Below are 10,482 nucleotides of genomic sequence, written 5' to 3'. Positions count from 1 at the left end.
CCTCTCCTCTTCTTCCCCACTCCTCCTCTCTCTCTCTCTCTCTCTCTCTCTCTCTCTCTCTCTCTCTCTCTCTCTCTCTCTCTCAATTTTTCTAAGGGAAAAAATTTATAGAGGTATAAGCATAGGTGTGTACATACGTAAATACATTAATTCATAAAAATAGAGGTATTGGCCTAGGTACATATATTTATATGGCAATACACTGAGGTAGTGGATGGAATTTGGGCCTCTGCTCATGCCCTCCCTCAACACAAGAACACTTTTTCTAACAACCTGGCATTCTGTGATGCTCACCCTCCCGGCACAATCAATGAAGACAAAATGGGTGCATAAGCAAATATGGTGAAGAAATCGGATGGTCCTGGCCATCAAAAGATATAGTGTCTGGGGTCTTAAAGGCCTGAAGTTAAACAAGTAGCCATTTAGCAGAGAAGCGACAAGCCTACATGGAAGAAACACATCAGCCTATGTGATCATGGGGTGTTGACACAATCGGGTAACAGACATCAGAAGATGCAAAACAGAGCAGAGACGCAAAACCCATCTGTAGACATTGGGACACCCCCTCAGAAGGGTCACAAGGAAGGGATGTGTCATCCAGGGCTCAGTATAGCACCAATGAAACACACACTATTCCTCTAGCCCCTTGAGGCTTCCTCACCCCCCACTATCATGACCCCAAGTCCTGCCTTTCACTGCAGGCTAGACTGGAGCACATGCACAGGTACAGATAAGAGATAAAAGAGCTCAGGACACACAGAATCCACAGGAACAGGAATGGGAGTAGTCTACCAGGAGGACAGCGGGGAGGTGGGGAGAGGAGGGGAGGAAGGGCAATCCTGGCAGTGATCGACAGATAGCCACAATCACCACCCCCCTCCCAGGGGGACAACCAACAGAAACCATGGGGGAGGGAGACAGCGGTCAGTGTAAGATATGAAAACAGTAATCATTTATCATTTATCAAGAGGTCACGGGAATGGGGGTGAGAAAAGAGGAGCTGATACCAAGGGCTGAAATAGAAAGTAATTGTTTAGAAAATAATGATGGCAACAGATATACAAATATGCTTGATACCATGGATTGTTCTAAGACCTGTAAGAACCCCCAATTAAATTATATTTTAATGATTTTTTTTAAATAAATGAGGTAAAAAAATATATAAAAGAATCTTAAACAACTCTACATCCTGATATTTATAGCCATGGATCCGGGGACCCTTTTGTCACTTTTCAGCCTTACAACCTTGGACAAGCCACCACTTTTCGGTGGCTCAGTTTTGCCATCCGTGAAATGGGAAGACTAGTCATGCCTATCTTATGATCTCACTGCAAAGCGCCCTCACATGCATACAGGTACGCTTGACAGGACAGGCTGGCGGCGAGAAAGGGCCCAACATCTGGTGACTCTGAGGATCATCTTAGAACTTTGTGTCTTCTCACACACACACCCCTCGCTGCCATCTCCGTCCCACAGCCCTGGGTGCACATGCGACATGGAAACAGCAGGCCGGCTGTGCCTTTCCTTGTGAACGATGAGCGGTCATTAAACAGCCTTCTGAGCAGTAAATATGCATGAACTAATCTAACTGTCCCAAACCCAAAAAGTAGCTGCTGGCAGTCCCTCCTTCTCTAGCAGAGGTGACTAGGACTGATGCACAGAGAGGCTAAGCCACTTGCCCAAGGCCGCACAGAAGCAAGTGAGAAGCACACCCAAGCAGCTGGCTCTAAAGCTTTCCCACTTCATCTCTGTGACCCTGCCACCCTTGGTTACTGGCTCAGCGAATCAGGAGAGACCCACGGGCACCCCACTGAGAGCGACCACACACACACACCCTCAGCCCTCTCTGGCCTCCACTCACATTTCTCTATCTGAAGCCCCTGTCTTAGGAAGAGTCTATGATAGGCCCAAGCATTTGAGACCTGAAATGGAGCTCAGAGGTGGGTAAACTGAGACCACGGAAGGGGGAACACTGCTCAAGGTCACACAGTATAGAGCCCTGGGATCCCACCCGACAGCAGTGCAGTGTGTACTCAGGGATCCCAAAGGCATACGAGTCTGCCCTTCAGACCCAAGAAGGCTCATCCTCCTGGGACCTGAGCACCCCAGCATCACGGGGTGAGGGCTGGCAGCACAGCTCATGGGGTCTGTCCCCATCATGGCTGCACCAGGCAGCTGTCCCCTCTGCACACAGGGAGAAGAGCATCATCGGTCTGCTCACCGGAGCCGTGACTCACCGGGCTGGCCCACTCCCTGCTCCCCTGAGTGCCAGGGGACCCAGAGGTCCATGACATCCACCCCCACTGCCCCAGCCAGGAAGGGCCCACTGCAGCACCCTAATGGGAGATGGCCTGGCTGCTGGGTTGGGAAGCTCAGTGCCCTCTAGCAGCTGCTCCCAGGGCCCTTGGTGGGCAGCTGGATGTCCTCGTGTCCTGGCCAGCCCTGAGAAGCACTCATTCCTTTGCTTGGGGGAAGTCTCACAGCAAGGATGGACAGCCCCTCCCCTTACCTCTCCTTTGGGCCACACCGCCCTGGGTCCCTCACCTGCCACTTATGGACTGAGACCATGAAGCCACTTCTTATGGGAACCCTCTAACTGCTCAGTATCCCTCCCTCCCCAGGGCAGTACGGAGACTGGACGCCAGGCAGAAGATTACCCCAGGTGAGCAAAGGCCTCACCTCCTTTACTCTCCACATGCTCTCTTTAGTAATGAAACCTGAGCAGGACTCCCCTTAAAGCCCAGTCTCTGCCTTGGCTGGGTTCCAGGAAGGGAAGGCTGAAAGAGAACCCTGTCCCCAAGCCACTCACTCCTCAAAGTGGGAGGGGGGAGGAGATGAGATGAAAGTGACTTCCAGGAAGGAAGGGAAACTCCTAGAAGCTCTTTGCTCCTCACAGGGACCAGAGTGGTGAAGGAGCAGAGCCTGATGCCTGGAGAGAAGGGTCCAGCAGCCACGGGGTAAGGAAAGGGTTTGAGGGAGGCTCCTCTTTGCTGTGTTCAAACCTTTCCTCCCCCAGAGCCCTGACCACCAGGTCTCATCCACAGTAGGTGACAGAGCCAGGGCCTTGGGTAGGCGACTGGGGATAACAGCACCTGAACCCTGCATTTCACAGGTAGGGAATGGGTGCAGAGAAACAATGCGGGGGCAAAGCAGGGCCCCACCGCAGTGCATATGTGGACTTGAAGTGTGAGTATCACGGGACCAGGAGAGGCGCCCAACATCACTCCTCAAAGTCCTCCTCCCCACCAGAGAACATTCGATGGCGAGGAGCCCTCCCCAACACACACACACTCGTATGGGGGCAGTTCCTGACCTGGGGAGCTCCTGAGGGTTCTCAAGCACTAAGCCAGAGGAAAGGGGAGGAGGAAAGAGCACAGGCTGAAAGCAGAGAGAAGGGGGAGGGGCTGCAGGCAAGGGAGGGAGAGAAAGTCAGGGAGAGGCCCCTGTGTGGTGCTGTTGGCAAGCTGATGTTTTCTGCCTGCAAGTCTCCCAGGCCGGGCTCCGTGGTCTGGAACTGTTTAGCACTCTAACCCTGGGATGCGACAATGCCTGGGGCCTTCTTTGCAGACGTTACCAGCTACGTGAAGTGAAGCTACACTGAAGTGGAGGGAGTCCTAACCGGAAACCCTTCTGAGTGGTGGCTTACCAAAGGGGAGAAGAGTCCCCAAACCATGTGACATCTTAAAGAAGGCGCATGACCACAAAGGCAGGTGCCCCTAGAGACAGCAGAGACATGCCCAAGACTGTGCTCACTGCCACTGCGCCACTCCGACTCACAGGGAACCAGAGGGCAGGGCCGAGCGGCTCCTGTGGGGTTCTGAGACGGTCACTCCGTGCGGGAGCAGAATGCCTCACCTGAAGTGGGCGAGGAGCTGGAGTGGCAGCACTCCCGTTGGGGCAGAGATGTGGAGCTGGATATCCAGCCTTCAGATCTGAAGGAAAGGAGGCTTGGAGGCACAGGGGTTACACATTGGGCTGCTAACCGCAAGGTCAGCAGTTCGAAACCACAAGCAGCTTCTTGGGAGAAAGATGGGCCTGTCTACTCCTAGAAAGAGCAGTTCGAAACCACAAGCAGCTTCTTGGGAGAAAGATGGGCCTGTCTACTCCTAGAAAGAGCGGCAAAGCACAGAGGCAGCTCTACCTGGTCTTGCTAAGATTCGGAATCGACCCGCTGGCATTGAGTATGAGTTTTTGCGCTTTTTTTTTTTTTTCCGAGAACAGAAATAAATACACTTGTTTGGGGTTTGGGTTTGGGTTTGTTTTCGGTGTGTTTCATTTTTGAAGCCCATTTCCTGGTCTTTTGAGGTAGCAGCCGTGGGGAATGAATATAGTCCAAGACCAGACCCACAGTGCCTCTCCATGCCCACTCGGGCATCTGGTCAGCCAGGGTGAGCCCTGGAAGGGAGGTCAGAAAACTGATGAAGGCCAGGCGGGTCATTTGTGGGATGATTTCGGCATGTTAGGAGTACAGCAAGATATATATACGGAGGTGGGCAAGGGGCAGTTGCGAGGGTGGGAACCGCTGGAGCCAGTTCCGAGAGCCAGAGAAGCTGAGGCAGTTCAGAGGGGACAGGGGCAGGGCCAGTGACAAGTGCGGGGTCCTGCTTAGGGACTTTGTCTGGGAAGGCAGAGAGCAAAGTGAAGGGGGAAATTCCTGGGTGCAGGGCAGAGGTGATGGGGATCTGAGTGGACAAAGCAGGTGGGACAAAATGCAGAGCCCTGGGGAAGGGGGAGGCAGGGGCTCCCCCCACCCCCCACCCCGCCGAAAAACCTATCAGGCTCCTGTTTGTCTGGTGGAAAACCAAAGCCAAACTCACCACCATTGAGCCAATGCTGACTCACAGTGTCCCCCTTTCAGTTTCTGAGACTATAACTGTTCACAGGAGTAGAAAGCCCAGTCTTTCTCCCACAGAGCTGCTTCTGGTGGATCCGAACGGCTGACCATGTGGATCACAGTCCAACACATAACCACTGCACCACAAGGTCTCCTGTCTGGGGTGCAGGTCTATGGCAACACATAGTGTCTGAGGAGCCCTGGTGGTGTCATGGATTCTGCGCTGGGCTGTTAACCACAAGGTCAGTAGTTCAAATGCACCAGTGCTTCTCCTCAGAAGACAGATGACAGTTTCTAGCCTCAGAAACCCACAGGGGCAGTTCTCCTCTGCCCTATAGGGTGGCAATGAGTCAGAATGGTCCCCATGGCAGTGAGTGGAGAGCCGTGATGAGAGTGTCTGGCTCACCCTCAAAGCTAACCACCCCTCTACCACCATCTCCAGGAAGCCCTCCCGGACTGCACCAACCCTGCTGACCACCTCTCCTCCTCTGCACTCCCCCAGCCCTGAGATGATAAGCCCCACACCCCTGCCCGGACTGTTCCAAGTCTTGCCCTGTCCATTGTGAGTTTTGAACCTTGAACAAGAGAAGCTACACTCAAGTTTTCCTCTGGTCTCCCTCCCAAGGGAAGTGAACACAGAGGGTGAACAGGAGAGGGGCTCTGGAATTATGAGGGGACTTCAAGGGACTTGTGATAGGTTTATTGTGCTAACGTGGCAAATAGGAGCATGTGGGATTAATCAGGTCACAGTTTGATTGGAAGGCAAAGAGATAAATGGCTCTGAAAAGCCCACCCCCCACCCCCTTTCTATTACTCTCTGGCGATAGGAGCATGCTTTAGTGTGCGTGTTGCTCCTATAGCTAGTTCTCTGCCTCAACCTGTGAGCTACACTACCTGTAGGCCAGGCCAACCTGTGAATCGTGTCCCTAGAGTAAGGTGACCAAATTTTAACATTGGTAAAGCGGGACAAAAGCGGGACACCATTGATAAAACTCATATCCTGGCAAAATAGCCACATGGCAGCCAAAAACCGTATATCCTAGCTTGTCGTGCATTCTTTCTAAAAATGGGGACTTTTTTACAATGCCACAGGACATGGGGAAAATTGTTAAAAATCGGGACTGTCCCGCCAAAAGTGGGACGTCTGGTCACCTTACCCTAGAGGCTCCTTCGAGACCAGCTTAGCCACGCTGCTGGTGCATATATCACTGGAGCTTGAGGCTGGTGAATCCCATCGTTTTGCACAGCTTGAATTCGATATCCCAATTGGTCCTGCTTCACTAAGCTCCTGAGCTACTGAGTGTTGGTGACCCACCCTGCTGCTTGCTGTTTGCCTTGCCTGAGGGTGAGCTCTGCTGTCTGCTTCCTTGACCGTGGACCCTGCAGTCCACATGAGTTGAAGGACTTCCAGTATATTAACTGTTCCATGGAAGTGAGTTGAACTGAACCCTCTGTACTGCTGTGTAGACTAATTATCTGTTATGCTTCTTCTTCTCACTGTATAAGCCTATCCTTATACAGTGTATATACTGTATAAGTATCCTTATACTTATATATGTATATAAGTGTCCGGGTTTTGTTTCTCTAGAGAACCCTGCCTAACACAGGACTTCACTCAGTTTTTCACTCATGAATCTTCCCGAAACCCAACCCACTCCCATGGAGTCGATTCCCACTCAAAGCCGGCTTATGGGACAGGGTAGAACTGCTCCCGAGGATTTCTGAGACTATAAACCCTTTCGGATGTAGACTGACTCATCTTTCTCACTCGGAGTGGCTGGTGGCTTGGAATTGCTCATCTTTTAGTTAGCAGTCCATGCTTAAACCACTGCACCACTAGATGTCCTTTTTTAAAAAGGCAAACCCATTGTTGTCAAGTCAATGCCAACACACGGCAACCCTACATGTTTCAGAGCAGAGTCAGGCTCCCTGGGTTTTCAATGGCCGTGGTCCTGGAGTAGATCACCAGGCCTTTCTTCCATGGTACCATGGAAGTACATGCAAACCATCAACCTTTCCCATGGGAAAAGCTGAAACCTCCTTGCCATCAAGTCAATGCCAACTCCTAGCCCCCCTGTAGGACAAGGAAGAACTGCCTCTGTGGGTTTCTGAGACTGCAACTCTTTACAGGAGTAGCCACGTGCAAACCACGCCATCCAGGGCCCTTGGGTATCCCCAGGGTAGGAGAGGTACCCAACATCTGCCAAGGAGGCCGGGCTGGGGTAGAGTGCTGCATCCAAGCTGACCCACAGCACACATGGGAATCTGAGGTCCAGGCAGAATAGAATGAACCATCTGCCTGCCAAGGGCATCTCTTCAGCTCTCAGCTGCAACCCCGCCCCTCAATCTTCAACCACTGCTGTTTTCTAACCTTTGACCCAGGGATCAGCAAACCCTTCTTGCAGACAGATCCTACCTGCTGCTTACTCTTATACAGCCAGCAGACCAAGAACTTTATTGATGGATATATTCTACAGTTCTAAATAGTAAGGGAAAAAAGACGACTCCTGTTCATGACACGAAAGTTGTATGAAATTCAAAGTTCAAAATCCTTGAATAAAGTTTTAGTGGAAGCTTAGCCTTGCTCATTGTTTGCAATCCTCTCGAGCTGCTTCCCTGCTCCAAGGGCAGAGCTAAGCCTTTGCCACCAAGCCTATGGCTAGCAAAACTCCAAGTATTGATTATCTGACCCTGTGCAGAACAAGCATGCAACACTTCATCTTGCCTCAAGCAACACACACACACACACACACACACACACACACGCACACACACACACATGCATGTACGCATCCACCATTCAACACACACCTAGACTTTTCATTAGGAAGCCTTCTATGGTCTGCCTGGGGCCTGAAGTGCCCAGGTCTGTCCAGATCCAGGACATGGCATGCTTCTCCACGTTCATTTACCCTTGTGATGTTGTTTGTCTCCATTCCGTTCCAGCTCTCAGGTGTCACAGGAAGCCAGCAAGCCTCCCTAGGAGTGTGTCACCCCTCCCTGTGTGTCACTGTGGGGGTGGCCATCACATTGCGCTTCTGACGGCATCGACAGCTTGGCACAAACATGCAGCAGCTAAGGAGTTTCCTGCTCCAGGTTGCCAGGCAGCTAGACCACTGTGCCCAACCCATCCAGCCCCTGGAATCTTCTACTTCTATGCTCAGAGGGACCATGATGTCTGGCCCTTCCAATGTTTAAGAAGCCTTCTGGCAGCCCGGGCTGGGGCACCAGTCCCCTGCTCACTTACTCTCCAGGACAAGACACTCACTGCCACCCCAGCCATCAGTTCCCCAGTGGGTGGCTCTCAGGTAATCCAGGCCCCTGCTTCAGTGCTTGGCATACCTGTCCCCTGCAGCGGTCCGCCATTATCGGTGCCATCCCCCAGAGCTCAAGCCAGAGGACTGGGCCCCGGGAGGAAAGCCACCATGTAGCTTTAGCTCACCTTTTTCCTACTTCTAATATCGCTTCCCAATCTGCAAACAAGCACCCATGTCGGGTGTTGAGAAGGTGCTCCATAAGGTTGAGAAGGTGCTCCACAAGAGGCATGTGGCAGAGAGGAGAAGTCTATGAGAAGGATGGCTCCCCAAGTGTTTCTCCAATCAACCCCCTGCCTGCCTGAACCTGACACAAAATAAGACTGTCATGCCCCCGTTTAGCCTGGATTGCTCCTTCGTGTGCAGAATGGGCCTTCCAGGAGCGCTTCAGTTACTGCCCCACCCCCACCCCACGCCTTGACTGTAGAAACAGATCATCTGTGGCTGAGGAGGGAAGGGGCCAGGTCTCCTTCCGCCTCCCTGATCACTACACACACACACACACACACACACACACTTGTTGATGGACTGGTAGGAAGGTCTGATCCACGATTCCAGGGAGCTCTGCCTCTAATTTGCATGTTCACATTTCTGCTGCTGTCCAGACTGGCGCCTCTGCCTGACTTCCCCCAAGGTCAGCGGGAAGAAGCAGGAGCCCCAGATTCAGCTTGAGGATTGGGGAGGGGCAAGGGGGTGTCCACTAGCCCCGCCTCCACCCAGCACCCAGTTCTGATTAGGGCCTCCTAAGAAAACCTGGGGGCATCTTGCTGACCCTACAAATGCCTGACCTTAGTGCCAGGTCCTCATTTGAAGCCCAGGGTCATGGAAGGCCTGTAGCCTAAACTTCAGGATGCCTGGCTGCCTCTGTCCAGCCACAGCTCCTGTGCAGGTACCCTACACCAACTAGGGGTTACCTCTCCATCCTCCACCTAACAACCCCAGAGCTGTTCCCAGGAAAAGGCAGACACTTAAATTTTGGTTGAGAGGGGGTGTTGGGGAGAGGATGGCCTTGCAGGGCATTCTAAGTAAAGAAAGAGACACTGGCCCACGGACACTAAAAGACATGAAATGGCCCCGAAATGCCAGGACGTGAATGGCTCTCCACCCCTACTCCCACGCCCAGGGTCTTCCAGTGGATAGACACCACTCCCCAGTTCCAGTGAAATGCAACAGCTTCCATCTGGGCCACATCCAGTAGTGCCCTGCTCCCTCTAACCTGCCCCCTCACGCTATGGCTCAGGTTTGAGGACATGGCCACCTCCCCTTCCTGCAGCTGCCGCAGGTGCCTGTGCCTTTAAGAAGGCCAGCAAGGGTCTGTCAGGGGTCTCTAGCAGACCCACTTCAGGCCCAGGAGGTCGAACGTCCTGCCCCACCCCCACCCCCCCAACCCACTTGCGCCGCCCGCTGTTCCCAAACAGGTCCCCTTCCGGTGTTTCCTCCAGGGACTGGCAAATCCCTGGTGTCTGGACCCCAGCCCTCTGCACAGTGGGAAACCGGGAGACGGCGCTCTTTTGCACAATCCTGATTTGTAGCCCCATTAGCAAGGCATTTCTCCTCTTCCAATAACCCTTACCCAATACACCTTTTGCCCACCTCCCCCAAGCCCCTGAGGGCAGTGATATTCAAGGCAGCTCTCAAGGACCCTCCAGCGCCTCCTTCCAGATCCGCCTAGTAGAAGCGTCCTTTCGCCTGAGGGGAAGGAAAACAGGTCCCCCAGTGTCCCTCTGGCCCCAGTGCCCTCCCTGTACCCGGCCCCCTTTTCTCGGCACAGGGAGAGGCGAGAGCTTCCTTAGGCCAGCCTCCCCTCCCACGGTCTGCAGAGATCCGCCGTGCCTTTGACGCCGGAGCCGGACATCTCAGGGGTGGGGAGGTGGGGGGATCTCCAGGCTGCCCAGCAAAAGCGCGGAGGGGCAGGAGCAGGCGACTTCAGTGCGGGTTCGGGAGCTTAGCCCCGCGCCGGCTCTCCCCTGCTCTCCGCCAGTCCAGGACGAGGCTTGCGGGGATCGCCCAGCAAGGGGGGGCGGCGGGGTGGGAGGTAGGGGGGGTGGCGACTGAGGTCCGGAGGGGAGAAGGCTCTGGAAGAAGGAAAAGGGGTCTTGGGAAGGGAAGGGGCAGCAGTAGTAGCCCTTACCTGGTCCCCGGGGACCTGCCGCAGGGCTGCGGAGCTGCTGTGGTCGATCGGCCTGGAGCCCCCTTTCGCCGCCGCCCCGCGGCCCCGCCGGGAGGGAGGTTGAGCAGCGGACGACGGGATCCGCGCCCCACGCCGCCCCGGCTGGGCAGTGTCTGCACCCGGAGCGCGCGCCGAGCCCGGAGCTCTGCGTCGGCGTGTCGGGG

The 10,482-nt window shown here is 54.0% G+C and overlaps 1 protein-coding gene across 9 annotated transcripts in view; it reads right to left on the bottom strand.

Annotated features, from left to right (window-relative positions):
- The window catches only part of ADCYAP1R1 (ADCYAP receptor type I), a 66,769-nt gene extending 56,301 nt beyond the window's left edge, over nt 1–10,468 (bottom strand). For all 9 annotated transcript variants that reach the window (XM_045289031.1, XM_045289030.1, XM_045289033.1 and 6 more), the window contains exon 1: nt 10,280–10,468. The gene's annotated coding sequence lies outside the window, so the exon portion shown is untranslated. The remainder of the gene's footprint in view (nt 1–10,279) is intronic.
- Between the last annotated feature and the right edge of the window lie 14 nt (nt 10,469–10,482).

The sequence above is a fragment of the Echinops telfairi genome, unplaced genomic scaffold, assembly GCF_000313985.2.
Source record: "Echinops telfairi isolate 266 unplaced genomic scaffold, ASM31398v2 ScPeMD7_23;HRSCAF=83, whole genome shotgun sequence".
NCBI lineage: Eukaryota > Metazoa > Chordata > Mammalia > Afrosoricida > Tenrecidae > Echinops > Echinops telfairi.
This window is presented reverse-complemented; position numbering and strand designations above follow the sequence as displayed.